Below are 17,051 nucleotides of genomic sequence, written 5' to 3'. Positions count from 1 at the left end.
TGCAATCCAAACCAGAACACTGTTCGATAATTGGGTCATATCTGGAGCTGTAGATCTCAAATTTAGGTCTACTTTATATGGATGGAAAGGTAAGACATAGGCCTACAACTTTCATATGGAGCCTAAATCAAAAAAATATTATTTTCAAGTCCAAATTGGAGCAACAACAAAGAGGTCCGAATTTGTCTTCTAGCCCAAGCACTATTCAGTGTTTGGCCCATATCTGGAGTTCTAAAAGTCCAAATGAGTTAACGTTTTTATACAAGAAAGCTGAGATAATTTCCTACAACTTTCATGTTTCAAGTGGCTTCAATTTTGACGTTATCAATGACGTTTTGGGCCAACAAGAGAAGATAAGGATTGTCACCAAGTCAAGAGTTGGTCACCCACTCATCAATTAGTCATCAAATCAATAGTTTTCAATTTTGGCTTATAAGAGGAGGCATTTGCCATGTATTTACGCATCTTGGTTTCCAGATCAAGATCATGTTCTTTCTTTTTCTCTTTACATTTTTTGTAATGTTTATGCTTTGCTTTCATTAATATCAAGTTTATGCTTTTCATTTCCTTTCCTTTACTTAGTTAACTTTTATCTTATTTATATTCTTATTTTGTTTATTTATTTTTCTTTCTTTCATTATGTTTAGGTAGGTTTATTATGTCAAGGTGAAAAGGTTACACTAATGGTGTAAGAATAAGTATAGTGTAAACTTAATATGGACTTTAATGTTTGATACTAACATGTTTTGTATTTGTTATCTTGTTCACTCTTTAATACTTTGCTTGTTAAATGACTAATATTGATTTATGTTGTATAACACTTGGTACAACAAATGCTTGGCACTTTCATAGCCCATATTGTATGGTATAATCGACACCTGAGCTATAAAAGAAACTTGATTTGTTGTTAACATAAGTTATAATCATGAATGCTTGACGAGATTTACAAGTATTAGCATTAATCGAATAAAATGACTAATGTAATCATGTTAACAATTTATAATCATATTGGAACTTTCTTTGTGTGTAGTTTCCAATTGAGTAATAAGATTCCAATTCAATAATAAGAGTTTATACTATACTTGTTTGACATACCATTAGTGGAACCTCTAACCTTGACATTTGTTATTATCATTATTTAATCCTTACATTAATATTTCATCTCAAAGTTCTCATCATCTTCTTCTTCTTTTCCTTCTTTTTCTTTATTATTATTATTATTATTATTGTTGTTGTTGTTGTTGTTATTGTTGTTGTTACTACTACTACTACTATTACTACAAATGCTTGGTACTTTCATAGCCCATACTGTATGGTATAACCGACACCTAAGCTATACACTTTCATAGCCTATAATGTATGGTATAACCGACACCTGAGCTATGAAAGGAACTTGATTTGTTGTTAACATAAGTTATAATCATGAATGCTTGACGAGATTTACAAGTATTAGCATTAATCGAATAAGATGACTAATGTAATCATGTTAACAATATATACTCTGATTGGAACCTCCTTTGTGTGTGGTTTTCAATTCAATAATAAGAGTCCATACTATACTTGTTTGACATACCATTAGTGGAACCTCTAACCTTGACATTTGTTATTATTATTATTTAATCTTTACATTAATATTTCATCTCAAAGTTCTCATCATCTTCTTCTTCTTCTCCTTCTTTTTCTTTATTATTATTATTATTGCTGCTACTACTACTAATACTATTACTATTACTACTACTACTACTATTATTATTGTTGTTATTGTTATTGTTATTGTATTATTGTTATATATAATTTGTACAATTAACCTTCCTGTGGTTCAACCCCGGTCTTGCCGGGTTATTTATTACTTCGACACTCCTGCACTTGGAAGAAGACATCAATCTTTTAGTCGTGTCAACAATCCGACAAAACCAATGACCCGAGTGACCTAAGCGAACTATGACGAAACCCTATGTTTTTTTTTTCAAATATGATTTTCCTCCTATACCCATTTTTTTTATATTTTTTTAGTTGGTTATTAACACTTTTTAAAGTTTACTATATAAATATTAGAAAAATATTTTTTTTAATGTGAGATTTGAAGTCCTTTAATATATATATATATATACATACTCTATGTTCACAAGAAAGAAATTTCTTTAATGTGAAATTTGAAACCCTTTCATATATATATTTTATGTTCACAAGAAAAAAATAAGTTTTTTAATGTAGAATAAAAAAAAATTAGTTTAAATACTTCAACTTTAAAAAATGATAACATAATATCTTTTCAATATGAAATTTGAAGCTCTTTAATATATACTATATGTTCACAAGAAAGAGGTTATTTTTTTAATGTGAAATTTAAAGTCCATATATATACTCTATGTTCTCAAGAAAAAAATTATATTTTTTAATATAAAATAAAAAAAGTATTTAAATACTTTAACTTAAAAGCATAACGTATCTTTTTAATATGGAATAAAAAGATTTTTAAAATATTCTTTTAAACTTTATTATTTACCATACATATATATATAATAAAAAAATTATTTAAATATTTCAACTTAAAAAAATAACGCATCTTTTTAACATAGAATAAAAAGAAGTTTAAAATATTCTTTTAAACTTTATTATTTACTATAGGTTATATTTACATAAAAAAATTTAAATTTTTTTATAAAATATTAAATATTTTTTTAAGTTTTGTAGGTTCCTAAACTAATTCTAACTACTGATTGAATTTAATAAGAATGCCACACATCATCATCTTATAAGACTACAGGCGGCAAAGCCCACCAATGTACTTAGAGAGGAGAGACAGAGCACTTTTTATTTATATATACATATTGATACCAAGTGAAAAAGAAATTTAATCATTCAGACAAAAAAATGCCAGAAAAAGTAGCCCAACCTCTCTATTAATCTTAATCAATTTCAATGTAAAAGAGGCTGACTGATATAGAAAACACTACGAGACTGTTTGTTTACGCGTTAAAAGTTGTGTTTAAAGTAAAATGTCGGAGGCCACTAGTTACTATTCATGAGTCTCATTAATTTCTGTGTTTGGAACATAGGATTAAAAGTAGCAGCTGAAAACTGTTTTTCTTACTGCAATTAACATTTTTAATGAACAGTATAATTAACATTAAATGAGTACACTGTTCATATAAACACTATAAGAAAATTGTACTGTTCACTTGCACTGTGTTTTTTTTTGAAGTGTGGAAATTTTTTAATATTTTTTTTAAATTAGTTTAGAATGAATTTTATAACTGATAATGTTTTATCTAATTTTATTATATATTATAAAAATTATAAAAACTGTAGTTCTTGTCGGATTTATTTTATACGTAATGAAATTATAGATGGTTTTATGGAATAATTAAAAATATTTTATATTAAGTATGATTTATTTCATGATATAATAGCAATAGTTAAATTCATAATATTTAAATTAAAAATCATCAATATTAATATATATTTTTAAAAATTATTTCATAACATTAATTTCAAAAGTATTCTTAATCAAATACATTAAACTATTTTTTATTCAACCTCAATTTCAACCACAGTGTTAACCAAATACCTATTTTTTCAAACCAATATCAATTAAAAGTATTTTTTATAAAAATAATTGTTTTTAAACCACAACCACAACCACAATCACAACAGCTACCATAATACCAAAGATACTCTATTAACATGAATCGTTCTAAACAGGTTTGAAGTCAATGACATATTTTTCTTGTCAGCCAAACCAGAAAACTTGGCCCATTAAGCAAATACTTCTAAAGATAAGGGAAAATGAGAAGTTCAGAATTGTTGGAGTATGGCATGAGGCTGACTTAGGTTGGAACAAACAATCTTAAAAACCTTGTATGCCAAAGATTTAAGGGTGCAAAGAATCAAAATATCAGAAAATGTGCAAATCTATCTAATCCCCGTATGACAAGGCTGAAAAATTGAGTTCGATAACACATGCACAGTTCTCTCCGACACCTAGCTATGAAATGAATGGAACCAAAAGAGATCATGCAAGAAATTACACTACTTGTTTCCAAACTTCCAGCTTAGATAAATAACCATCACAGGAAACCGGTTCTGAAGGAAAAAATAAAGCTGCTTTATTTCTTTCATGTGTTTACACGAAAGTAAACCGCACATCACAGGGTGGCACACGCTATTCACTGCATAGCCATAACTTATGAGCTTACAATGTCATGATTAAAATCCTTGCACCCTAATGCTCATGTCTCATTAACATAACATAGTTGATTAAGTTTTTTGGGGTTGCAATTCTCAATCTGTTTCAAACAAAGTATAAAGATACACTGCAGGGTGCATTAGACAAAAATATATAAAAGAAGGAGAGGAAGAAGAAGAAGAAGAAAGAGAAATGTTTGGGCACATTGAATCTTTGATTCTACAAATTGGGGGGTGGTTGTGGCGCTGAAAAGCGAGCAGCCTGCAAGAAAAAGGCAGGGAAAATAGCTCTGCAAGTAAAGCAATGTGGAAAAGATTTATTCAAGTAAACCAAGAAGTTAGTGCAAGTGAACACCAATAAAGGCGAGAACCACTAAACAAATTGCGATTGAAGCAACAAAGCTAGAATGGAATGGAAAACGGTAACTGATGGAGAGTATAAAAGGCAAAGAGCAATAGTAACCGATGAAAAGCAGAAAAGGCAAACATAATTTATATTTCCAGAGGAAAAAAACCAATAACCAACATGGCAATAAAGAAACAGTTGACCGAAGACAAACCTGGAAAAGGTTGCAACAACAGAAAACATATTCAACAGAATCCTTCAGGTCAAACCATGCTAAAACATGAGCCAATTTAAGCCTTTGAATGCTCATAAGCTGAAAAGCATGTGAGGAAAAATAGAAATAAAAAGGGAAGCAACATGGAGACAAAGGACAAATACCAGAGAGTCACAAAGAAACACATAACCGAAGAACATGTTAAAAGACCAAAACAATGAAGATAGTGTTTCTTACCCAATGCTAAGGTTGTTTTTTTTTTTTTTCTTTTTTGGACCAAGTTTATATCGAACCTCATCATTTTTAATCATCTCTTGATTAAACTCATCTCATTCCTCTAAGAAATGCACTTGCTGCACAACTTGTATAAATAAAATTACATTTGTTTACTAATTCTAGGAAACGTTTTTAAGCAAATGAAATAGGACTACAAAATCAAAACTATAAACAAATAAACTGAACTGCATTGGCAAATTAATTTCTATCACATAAGAATCGAAATTCACATACTTATAACAAAAAAAAATATAAAATAGGCTAAGAAAATTAAAAAAAAAAAAGAAAAAGGATAAGTGCAAAGCAAGCGACGGAACAATTGGGACTAATTTATATGCTGCAAATGCTCCCATGAAGCCCACGATTTGTATTGCACCTAAAGGCAAGGAAAAACGACAGTAACAGAGTCAAGATATAACCAATGCCAAAGACTGCAAGAAAAAACCAAAGACACCACCTGCCCGCACAGCAATCACATAACAGGAAATCAAGAGACAAGCAAAGCAAGAAAGCTAACCAATGACAAAACAATTCCAAGAAACTATCTATACTATAAAAAATGTGATTGAGAAGCTTCTCTTTCTTTCCTTTACGTCCGTGAAGATTGCGAGTCCTTAAAAAGAGCCAAAGGAGTCTGAAAGGCATGCAGAACAAGCGTATACCAACCCACAGAAAAACAAAAGAACTAAATGTAAATTGCTGCAACAAAAATGATAAGAAAAAACATTTGGACAATGCAATGAAGTTCACTGGAATCAGATAGAGAATCAAATGGTACCTGCCATGAACCAAATCTGAGAAGGCTTTCCAGCGCAAGCAAAGTACAGGAGTAAGAACCCACAACCATAGACCTCAACTAAAGATGAGAAAACAAAAAAACAGTAAGCCCTTAATTCTAAACTCATATTGCAATACAGAAGCAAACAATACAATCAAGCACCTATTTGAAAGGAAATGAAAAGGGATGAAACCAGAAACCAATCTAGACAGTAGATGATCGAAAGGCTAGCTCAACAGTCCTTTCAAAAGAAAAAAAAAAAAAAGCAATCCAGATAATACAGAAGGAAATATGTTCAAATTCATAAAGAAAGCTTTAAGAGAATTTAAAATCCAGCACCTGTTTACATGAAAATCTAACAGGATAAGTGAAAACCCACATCTAAACCAGACCTGAGAAGGGGCTGTTCAGAAGCTTTCAAAGGAATGAAGCATGAACTCAGTTGATTCCATGAAGAAGAACAGTCGACACAATAACTAGAGATAAAAGAGAGCAGAACACCATGGGAGTCTCACAAAGGCATTTCTATTAGATTAGATGAGAACCCAATCTCTACACAACAGCGTGGCATCTTAACATTCGATTAAATCATTAGAAAAGGAACCATACAAAAACCAGACCAGATGAAATTGAAGAAAAGCATTTATCTAGTCATATTTCTTTCCCAGCACCGTCCAAAAGTGACCAGATTAGTTAGAACCCAACTAAACAGGCGTCGACAACTCTCCCAACGCTGAACATTACTAGATGCATTAAATGTCGTTGATGGCTCCCGAGTCTAGCATATAACTTGGGACTCAAATGTAGTGTCTAGTAAGAATCCCTGTAGGACAACTAACCAAAGAAGGGACGCGCGCTACTAAGAACAATACTATGGAAAAAACACAACTTTATGGCTTCTGATGCTCATACTCAGGTGGGTTATTTGGGATCAACAACCCTTCCTTACAATAGATCAACTAACTCAATTGGAAATAATCATGTTAAACTAGTTCCTCATGAGACATATCAACTGGCTTAAGGCCATATTGGTACCTCTATCAAGAAGTTGTTCCCAATCAATTCTTAATATTAAATGCTTAACATGAGAGCTTAGTTTGACCATAAATAGAGCTTCCACCATCGATCACAGGAGACGGTAGTGATCACTCATCCATACAAAATCATATTCAGGAAACTAGTGCTGTTGAAAACATATCTTTGTATCGGAAGCTTAATCTATCACATGTCGACAACAATATGATGAAGACAAAAATGAAAAATAAAACTAATAATATTTCTTTAAATATTACCACCTTCAAATATATATATATAGATCTGCGCTTGCTTGCTTGGTTGTTTAGCTAAAATCAAGCAGTTATAGATTGCTCCATAATTCCTAGTCTTTTATAGGAAAACTAATCATTGACGCCGCAATTTGCCTCCAACCAAAGCTACCCATATTAGTTACACTAATTGCTCTATGATAATCTGATTTACCTCTTCTAATTGTTATGAATATGTACTATATAGCAGCACCTTAGATTGTTACACTATATTTTATACTAGTTCAATGGCAAGTATATGCTAATTATCTTTTAATTCGTAATATTTTTTTAACATGTAATATTTTTAAAATATAATTATATTTTTTTTTACTTAAGTATTGAAAAGTTCTCAAAGTTATCAAAAATGATTTTTGTAGCCATGCAATGATAAATTAAAAATTTCTTATTTTAAAAACATCAAATATCTAACATCTTGTTTTTTGAAGGAAAATATCTAATTGAAGGAGTAGACACCTAATATTATGATCATTAGAAATGTTAATTAGTCAATCAAAATTCTATGGTACAAGATTTGTTACGTGAAAAGAAAAATATTATCACCTTTTTAGCATCTTATCTAAGGTAGACTGTATTATTAGTTTTATCTTAAATTGCTAAAAGTTTGTTGTATTATGTTTTTTATGATCTGCCTAAGATATTTTTGACTCTGGTGTCAATAAATACTTGACTATAAATATTTTTAACTTTGATATTAGTAAATATTACATAACCTAAAAAATATAGTGTTCCTGACTCTGATACCAGTAAATAAACTCATAAAATTTGGATTAAAAGAAAAAAAAACTATTTTTTATTGTATTTTTTTATTTTTTATTTTAAGGGCTAGGTATAGCCTCCTCGCAAACCTAATCATGCGGGTTAGACTAGACTCAGTGGCCCAGCCTAATTATTGATCTATCGACCAAGCTAGACACTTTTGCATGCATAATTCAAGCATGCGTACAACAAGAACATGTTAATTATTTTAGCGAGTAGGGAAGGAAGCTTACCTAGGTCTGCTGCTACTGGAAGCAAAGTCGAGGGAGACGACCGGATAACATTGGAGACCGGTGGTTGGGCAAACATCTCAACCTTCCTTTCATTCTTTTGTGTTTCTCCTTTCTCCCTGGTTTTCTTTTTTTTTTAATCTCTATTCTCTCTCCTTTTCTTTTATGGTTTATATTGCTCCTCGCTGTTATGGAAGGGGAATGGAGCTATTGGCCACGTGTTGAAAATCTAACTTGCTATTCACGGTGAAGACGGGGTTGCTCGTGTGAGGAAGAACTTCCAGATGTTGCTTTAATGGAGACTAAGAGAGTGTCCGACTTTCGTGCTACCACTGCTATTGCTGCTCTGAGAGGAAGGATCTGGCTATTGCTACTGCTGCATTGCGATATTAGTGTTGCTCTAAGTGTTGGACTGAAGGGAAGAGGTTGCTACTACAGCTGAGTTCTGAGAAAAACTCTTCTCTCTGTTTTGAAGCTGCATGCAATCGAAACCGTTGGGTCTTCAAGTGCTGCTTCTTAGTTGTTGTTGGTAGTGGACTGATTGAAGGAAGGGGGGTAGGGGTCTCTTTCCCAATAATGGGGGGGCTGTAGCTTCTTAGGAGAGTCGACACACCAGCTAAGAAGTAGGTTTAGGTTTTTTATATTTTTTATATTGTGTGCTCTATTAGGTTTTCTAGCAATGTATTCCATGTATCATAATTTTTATTTGTAATACACGAGTTCTATGACATATGAGAAATAGAGCTTTAAATAAATTTATTTAAAAAAATTAATTTGATTGAGAATTAAATTTTAAAAAATAACTATCATTATCTTGATGATAAAGAAAGAATGATAAAAATACATTGTAGTCCTAATTTTCTCACAAGTTAACAAATCATATTTTTCATCAAAATAAATTCTTGATCTTTTAATTTTAAATTTTAATCCCCATAAAATTAAATTAAAAGCAAATTGACCAAAATTAGGTTATAACATCACTTACCACCTTTGCTTATCAAGCACCAGGTACAAGATACCAGCCATCTTGGCTAAGAAGAATGGACTAGATTATTAGAATCAAGAGACTAACCGATTATCCAACATATAATCATCTATTGAAACCTCATAAAAAAGTCATCAACTATCCTTCTAGTAATGGTTTTTGACATTCCTAATCATTACCAATGATAGACAATCATGACAAGGCTATTCTATCATAACATTATCAACCCTTCAATTATGTTTGACTTCTTATTAAGATAGTGCTAGCCATTCAAATGAATAGTCAAGCCCAATAAGCTAGTAAAATAACTAGCCTCTAACATACTTGTCAATGACCTCACAATTAAATTTATATTGTGTTTTAGCACCAATATATCATCCAATAAAAGCTCTGCAAAACTATAATATCAATTAATTAGGAGGATGGTACATATTTTTATGATCTCGTTCATGGTATCAATAAAGTTTCTTTTAACAAGAAAGACTACTTTTATAATTAAAAATGTTTCAAATTAGTTTAGAAATCATAATCTACTGTGAATGCTAGATGTGCACCTTTTGTAAGAAATTCATAAGGCTATGCAATATGTTTGTTGTTCAAAGTCAAAATGATTTCTCTTATTTGCTTGAAAATGTGATGAGATAAGCAAATTTAGGCTATACTTTCTATTGACTTCATGAACATTATGGATACCTTAAGAGCTTGAAAGCCTTCAATGAGTTCAAATAGAGTGGTGGTACAAATCAAAAAACATGTGAAGTCCCTTTAGCAACTGTCCAATGAAAAGTAAGTCATCTACTTAGAAGACACCTACCGGAGAAACTTTAATTTCTTCTCATTTAAAATTAGGACCAGGATCTTAACATAAATTGAAGATTCAAGTCATCAATTTGATTATACCTTAAAAGGAAATAAAAATATACCATAGTCTTTGGCTAAGAGTGTAAGTTTCTTATATATGAATCAACTTGTTCAAAATAACAATATTTTCATTTTCTCCAGATATGTCTAAGGGTCATAACCTTACAACCTTTAAATAATAAGATGAATTTAATATTCCTAATGCGATTGCATAGTTTACCTTGAAAGGAATCAACTTTGTCATCCTAGTGCGATTGCAAAATTTATATTAGAATGGATTCATATGGTCTTCTTAGTGTGATTTCACACTTGTTAATGATAATATTAACTCAATCTTTGTAAGACAACAACCCTATAACTCTTTAAAAGATTTGAATTCATCTCTACATTGCAATAGCACCAATCACTATGTGATCCTAAGGACATCTTAATAATCCATTCAGAATTTATTCAAACAAGTAAAGATATACATGCAACCTAGATTTATTTTCATTTCTAGGCAAGGGCAAATCCTACTAAGGTTAGAAAGTTCAATCTTCCCTGGACTTGAATAGAAATGCTTTCAATATTTTTTTCAAGTATAGGCGTTAGACCAACATAATATATCTAGAGTATCTCCTCCTAAATATTTTTCCAAATATGAGTGCTAGACTTATACAAACTTTTAAAGATTCTTATAAGTATGATTTTTACTACAAAATATACATAATGAAAAAGATAAAGGAATGAATTAAGGTTTCTTTTTTCAATTTACAGAGGATGAGGATGAAATGGTAGCAATAGAAAGACAAGTTTATTTGCTTGATGATGAGAACCTCAAGGGTGAAGTGATAAGCAAGGCTTATGAATCCAAACTTGTGATGCATCTTGGTAGTACTAAGATGTATCATTATTTGAAGAAGTTTTATTAGTGGACAAATATAAAAAGAAAAATTACAGAATATATGGCTAAATATAAGGTATGTGAACAAGTGAAAATAGAGCATCAAAGGGTTGTTGGACAACTATAACCACTCTTGATACTTGAGTGGAAATGAGAGAATATAACAATGAATTTTTTTAGATGACCTAGAGAGAAAGGGGTAATGATACAATATGGGTTATTGTGGATCGGATAACAAAATATGTTTTATTCTTTCAAATAAAGATGATAGATTCAGTTAATAAACTAGCAAGAATGTATATGAATGAAGTAGTAAGTTTACATGATGTTTTAGTAGCTATAGTGTTTGATCGAGACCCTTGGTTTACATCATGATTGTGGCCAAGTATCCGCTTTTATCTAAGGACAAAGTTGAATCTAACTACTGCATTTTATTCCTAAATGGATGGACAATCAAAAAGATTTATTAAGACCTTCGAAGATTTGTTGAGGTCATGTGTATTAGCTAAAAATGTATATTAATAGACCGATTTACAATTGGTAAGACCATTTTAGCTAGTGTCCATGTTATAACCCAATGACATACAGTAAAAGAGGAAATAGCCATTTCATTTCTTCTTCATTTATTTCATTTTAAAGCGCTAGAGAGTAAGGTTTAGAATTGAAAAGAGAGGGTTTTGAAGAAGAAAACACATTCATGCTAGAAATTAAGAAAAAATAGAGAGAGGAAAGATTGAATTAGATAGAGAAAACAACAAAAAAAAAGGAAAATAGGGAAGCTTTGAGAAACTCTTTACTGGTCGACTTTCAAAATATTTTTTTATAACTAGGTAAGATGTTTGGAAATCATTTATATTGATTAGAATAAGATTTAGTTGATTTTAAACAAAAAATAGCAAAAGTTAAATTAAGGTTCTTGAGATGAAATTGAACAAAACAAAGATTTCTTTGAAATTAAGCTTATAGGACCTTCATACATTGTTATAGGAGTGAAATCATGAAAGGATGATGAATAAAAGTGATAGGTAAGAAGCCTATAGGGGCCGACCATATAAAGAATTAAATAGAAAATTATGCATTTATGATATTGTCCATTCATTGTGCTATAAAGGTGTGTATGACTGTGTGAATATTGATTTTGACTGAGCTGAAGTAATGAAATGATAAAATATGAAGTAATTGAATGGTTTGGCCTAAAAGGATGAAAATGCAAAATTTTAGAGAAATTGTAATTTCTGTAATTTTAAAAATTGAAGGAATCATGCATTTTTTTTATATAATTAAGTTGATTTTCTTGTTATTTAATTATTCAAAAATATGGATGAAAAACTTGAATATAATTATAATGAATGTTACAATGAATAAAGAATATGTTTTTATGTGAAAATAATGATTAATTGAAAAACATGTCGATGCAAGGGAGATTGTTGGGGTGATTTAACATACTGGTAGAGCTGCTCATAGTCGGACTGTAAATAGGTACCCAGTACCTTGTAAAAATTTTTCTTTAAAAAAATTATGCTACTTTTATATGTAAAATTAGTTGATCTGCAAAAAAAAAAAATGGATAGTGATATTATTAATAGACATAGAAAGAAAGATATAAATGAAGTAAGGATTGATTGGCAATCAAAATGGATTGGCCAGATTGATTGGTATTCGTTAAAAAATACTAGATTATTGGCTTTCGAATAGGAATATCGGATTGATTTATAGCCAAGATGGGTTGACTAAATTGATTGGTATTTGTTAAGGAATATCAGATTATTGGCTTTCGAATGGGAACGCTGGAATGATTTGCAACCAAGATTGATTAACTGGATTGATTACTATTCGTTAAGAAATATCGAATCATTGGTTTCTAAATAGAAATGTCAGATTGACCAGAAATCAAGATAGGTTAATCAAATTGATCGATATTCATTAAGGAATACTAAATTATTGGCTTCTGACTGGAAACACTGAATTGCCAACTAAAATGGGTTGACTAGATTAATTGATATTCTTAAAAAATATTGGATTATTGGCTTTTGAATGGTAATGTCGGATTAAATAGTAGCCAATATGGGTTATTGGAGTAATTGATGGTCATGAAAGAATAATGGATTGTTGGTTCTCATACGGGAATACCTAAATTATTAATTATGTAATGAACCTTATAAGAATGTTTGGAAAATAAATGAGTAAATGTAATGAGAAGTTTAAAATGATCATAAGAATGTTTTAAAATATTGTCTAGATGAAATTCCTTAATGTTCTGATAAACTTTAACTTAAGACTTAAATAATGACATTTATTTTGTTACAAGTAATTCACATGCTCTTCAAGAATAGCTAGTAGTTGCTACCTTGATTTAAATATAGAAAATATGGACTAGCATGATGTATAATCTAACTTTTGGGGTTGTAATTGTAGATATTTTACTTTATTATATAACTAACTACCCAAAACATGTAAAACTAAAGTCGTAAATGTATGTTATGCATGACTTTGCATTTTGTGTTGAAAAAATACAGTTAATTTAACTTGTATATTGTTAATGTAGATTTTATTATAATCATCACGATGGTTTAGTAATATTATAGATAATGTGAAGATTAATAGTTTTTAGTGATATTGTGGATTAATTATATTGAGATCCAAGATGATTGGATCAGGAATAGGAATAGATTGATAGGTTTTGCATGAACATGCGGTTATCAAGTTTCTTTTTTTATTATTTTGTTTGATTGATGTCGACACTTAAAATGGCTAAAATACAAAGAAAACTTTGCCAAAATTTTAATAAAAAATATTGTTAATTTGATGTAATGCCCAAGATAGACACTGATCAAAACTTAAGAGTAAGGTTTTGGTATATTCGGTTGACCAATTGATTTTCCAAATAAACTAGTTGACCGTTTCTTTGAGCAATGAAAAAAAATTACATTGCTTGTAGATTTATTATAAAAGAATATGTACCCAAATGTTTGGAGATGTTACAAAATAGGCTACCTAGCCATCTTTTTTAATAAGGACAAGTAACCTAGCCACGAAAAATCCTAACAGTTTTGTATGAGGCTGATAAATCTCATGGGAAGCCAAAAGGTCTCTTATCGGTAAGAGAAACAACTCTCATATAAAATTTAAAAAAAAATCTCTCACTAAATCAAACCTTTCAGAACTTTGTATATTTGATATATAAAGACTTGGAGACTACTAATAGACCAACGTATTTTATATATGATTTGTTTGCTCAAAAAGCACATGATTAAAAGGGGTCAAGGCAAGGTGATAACCTAACATACCTTTCTTTTTATCCCAACGAGGGCATAGCTAGCATCTTTTTGGTTAGCGTAGGGATGTCTATTCAAGGATTAGAAGCTTTATACGGTTTCTACCTACAGTCTGATTTCGTTGAGTCAAGATCCCCAGTAGCCTCGAGTGAATGAGCTAAGCAACGGGTAGATATATGGTTGGTCCACACCCCCTTGATGCATTGTCATAAGGATAAAATTTTCATCACAATCTTATTCCCAGCACGATAATCTAGTCCCGTTACTAGACTCAGCCTTTCTCCCAATTCACTCGTGTTTGCCTAAAGTCTAAATGTTTCGTACACCTAGAGGTTTTCCCCACAACTCTTACCAATTTCAGCAATCAAGAACATAAGTTAATGATCAAACATAGCACAATAATAATACAAGCAATGTACGGGAACCAACCCAACCTTTATTAATTTACCAACAAATGAATACACAATAACAATGTGTGTGTGTGTGTTATGCACAATCCAAATCTACATGCTATATATGTTTAGGCGTTATATAATACACATATATACAATAGAAGTTACATATAAAACTGCCCCTTGATAGATTAACTCCCTCTAGACAGTACATTTCAAAGACAGTCAAATGCCTAGTAACTACTTTGTAACTGCCCACAAGTAACTTCCTTGGTCTGCCACCCAACAAACCAAACTGCCCAAACTGATTTTCCCAGCTGCTAGCCCTCATGTGCAACTCAAGATGTCTTAGACAGTACCTCGTCTAATTCCAGCATGGTGCGAAGCATAAACCTGCTATTCGCACGTACCTGTTATACTCGTTGCCAAAATCTGCACTACCCATGTATACTACCTCTGCACTTATGTGATGCCATTGCCTAGTAGCAAATCATTGGTGTGCCCTTGCGCCTAAGGTTGTGACAAAACTCCCCCACCAGAAAGAGCCAATGCCCTCGTCAAATCAGTAGTAAGATAATCTTGCACCAAGTCTTTAAATTTCCACAAGTCAGTGTTTTTCTCCCATAAAACCTCCTAATCATCTTCCCATTTCACAAAAAATTATGTCCGCTGATTTTTCTTGTGCTGACCAAGTCTCTTATGGTCTAAAATCTTCACAATTCCCCACTTAAATTGCTTTTGAATTGTAGGTGGAGCCCTTAATGATCTGCCTCTTTTCGAATCCTCAAGATCTTCATGAAAAGGTTTTAGATAGCTAACATGGAATATAGGATGAAACTTCAGCCTTTCTGGTAGCTTTAGCCCATACGCAACAGCACCCACTCTCCCCATCACCTCAAATGGCCCATCATACCTTAGCACTAATCCACAGTGTTGATTTTTTCCAACTATCTTTTTCCATATCTATGAAGTCAACTTCAACAGCACCATATCACCAACATCAAACTCTAAAGGTCTCCGCTTCTGATTAGCATATTTTATCATATGCTTGCTTGCCCTTCATAAACTGGCTTGTGCTTGTTCAAAGAGTTCTTGCCTCTACCTAGCAAATCTGTACGTGGCTGAACTCCTTCCCCCAGTCTTCTAGACTACTATCTCTGCTGGAGTTTAAGGTTGTACCCCCAAAACTAACTCGAATGGATGTAAATTCGTCGCTGATGATTTGTAGAGATTATAAATGAACTGCACACTATCAAGTAACTCAAGCCAGTTTCTTTGTGTTGCTATCACATAGTGTTGAAGGTACTCCTCCAACAATACATTAATCCTCTTTGTTTATCCATCTATCTGTGAATCATTGGCTGTTGAGAACTTTAACCTTATTCCTATTAGCCTAAAAAATACTATCCAGAATCATCTAGTGAATTGCATATCACAATCGTTAACCATATCTGAAGGAACCCCAAAGTACTTCACCATATATTTATATAACAAACCAGTAGCCACTTCAGCCGTGTATACTAATGGTATAGCCATAAAAACAACATACTTCAAAAACCTGTCAACAATCACCATAACAGCGTCCATCCCATCGACTTTCAGAAATCCCACTATAAAGTCCATCAAAATTGAAGTCTATGGCCTTTCTGGTATGGGCAAAGGCTGCAATAACCCTACTTTCTTTTACCTCAGCACCTTGTCCTGCTGACAAACCAAGCAAGTTTGGCTTAACCAATGCGAATGCCAGAAGAAGGAAAGTTTGAATGCAATTCTTATTGGTGATAGTGAACAAAAAGAGATAGTCACGCACATCAACCTAATGTGTGTACTAAATTTTTTAGTTGCTGAGATACAGGATTTTATGGCCGAATCCAACCTTGTCGAAATTAAGTTAGCACGGATTGATATGCTGCAACAAAGTAAGTCGAGTGCTGTGGATTCTCTAATATATGTTAAAATTAGAGTTAATGACAAGGAGGTAGTTACTATTTTGGATTCTAGTGCTACGAATACATTTGTTGCCAAAAGGTTGGTCACGCAGCTTGGGTTGCGCTTGAGTAACAACCAGACTTCGATAAAGGCAATGAATGCCAAGACGCAGCGAATACTGGGCATGGCTTATAGTGCTGGATAAGTGGCAGGGAAAGCAGGATTTGTTAGTGGTGACGCTTAACAATTTCAACGTCATTCTTGGCTTAGATTTTCTGAAGAGAGCCAAGATTGCGTTAATACCTCATCTAGATGGAATTCTGCTTCTGAATGAGGTATGTTCCTATTTTTTCCCTCGTCATAAGGCAGTGGTGGATGAAAGTCAAAAGGAGGGAAGTAGCTTGATTTCAACCATTACGATCAGCAAGGCCTTGAAGAAAGGTGGTGAAATGTTCTTGGCAGTAACCATGAATGAGGAGTCAAAACAGGTTAGGTCAATGCCTGAAGTTATTTCTGGCCTATTGGAGAGGTATATAGATGTGATGTTGATTAGTACTTAAAAGTGCATTTTTATCAAGGTTTTATATCATCATTTTGCACTTGAAGTATT

The 17,051-nt window shown here is 31.9% G+C and overlaps 2 long non-coding RNA genes across 3 annotated transcripts; one reads left to right on the top strand and one right to left on the bottom strand.

Annotated features, from left to right (window-relative positions):
* The first annotated feature begins 3,702 nt into the window (after nucleotides 1-3,702).
* On the top strand, nucleotides 3,703-5,189 carry LOC105118528 (uncharacterized). The gene is made up of 2 exons (XR_840965.1): nucleotides 3,703-4,303; nucleotides 4,374-5,189. It is a non-coding gene; the product is annotated as an uncharacterized LOC105118528 (long non-coding RNA).
* On the bottom strand, nucleotides 4,740-6,799 carry LOC105118529 (uncharacterized). Of its 2 annotated transcripts, none has more exons than XR_840967.1 (3): nucleotides 5,803-6,799; nucleotides 5,042-5,400; nucleotides 4,740-4,807 (listed from the first exon to the last, which is right to left on the bottom strand). It is a non-coding gene; the product is annotated as an uncharacterized LOC105118529 (long non-coding RNA). The 2 variants fall into 2 exon arrangements; XR_840966.1 differs by lacking the exon at nucleotides 4,740-4,807 and having other exon boundaries at nucleotides 5,303-5,400; nucleotides 5,803-5,880; nucleotides 6,195-6,799.
* Nucleotides 6,800-17,051: the final 10,252 nt, after the last annotated feature.

Source organism: Populus euphratica, unplaced genomic scaffold (genome assembly GCF_000495115.2).
Source record: "Populus euphratica unplaced genomic scaffold, PopEup_1.0 scaffold2015.1, whole genome shotgun sequence".
In the NCBI taxonomy this organism is placed as follows: Eukaryota; Viridiplantae; Streptophyta; class Magnoliopsida; order Malpighiales; family Salicaceae; genus Populus; species Populus euphratica.
This window is presented reverse-complemented; position numbering and strand designations above follow the sequence as displayed.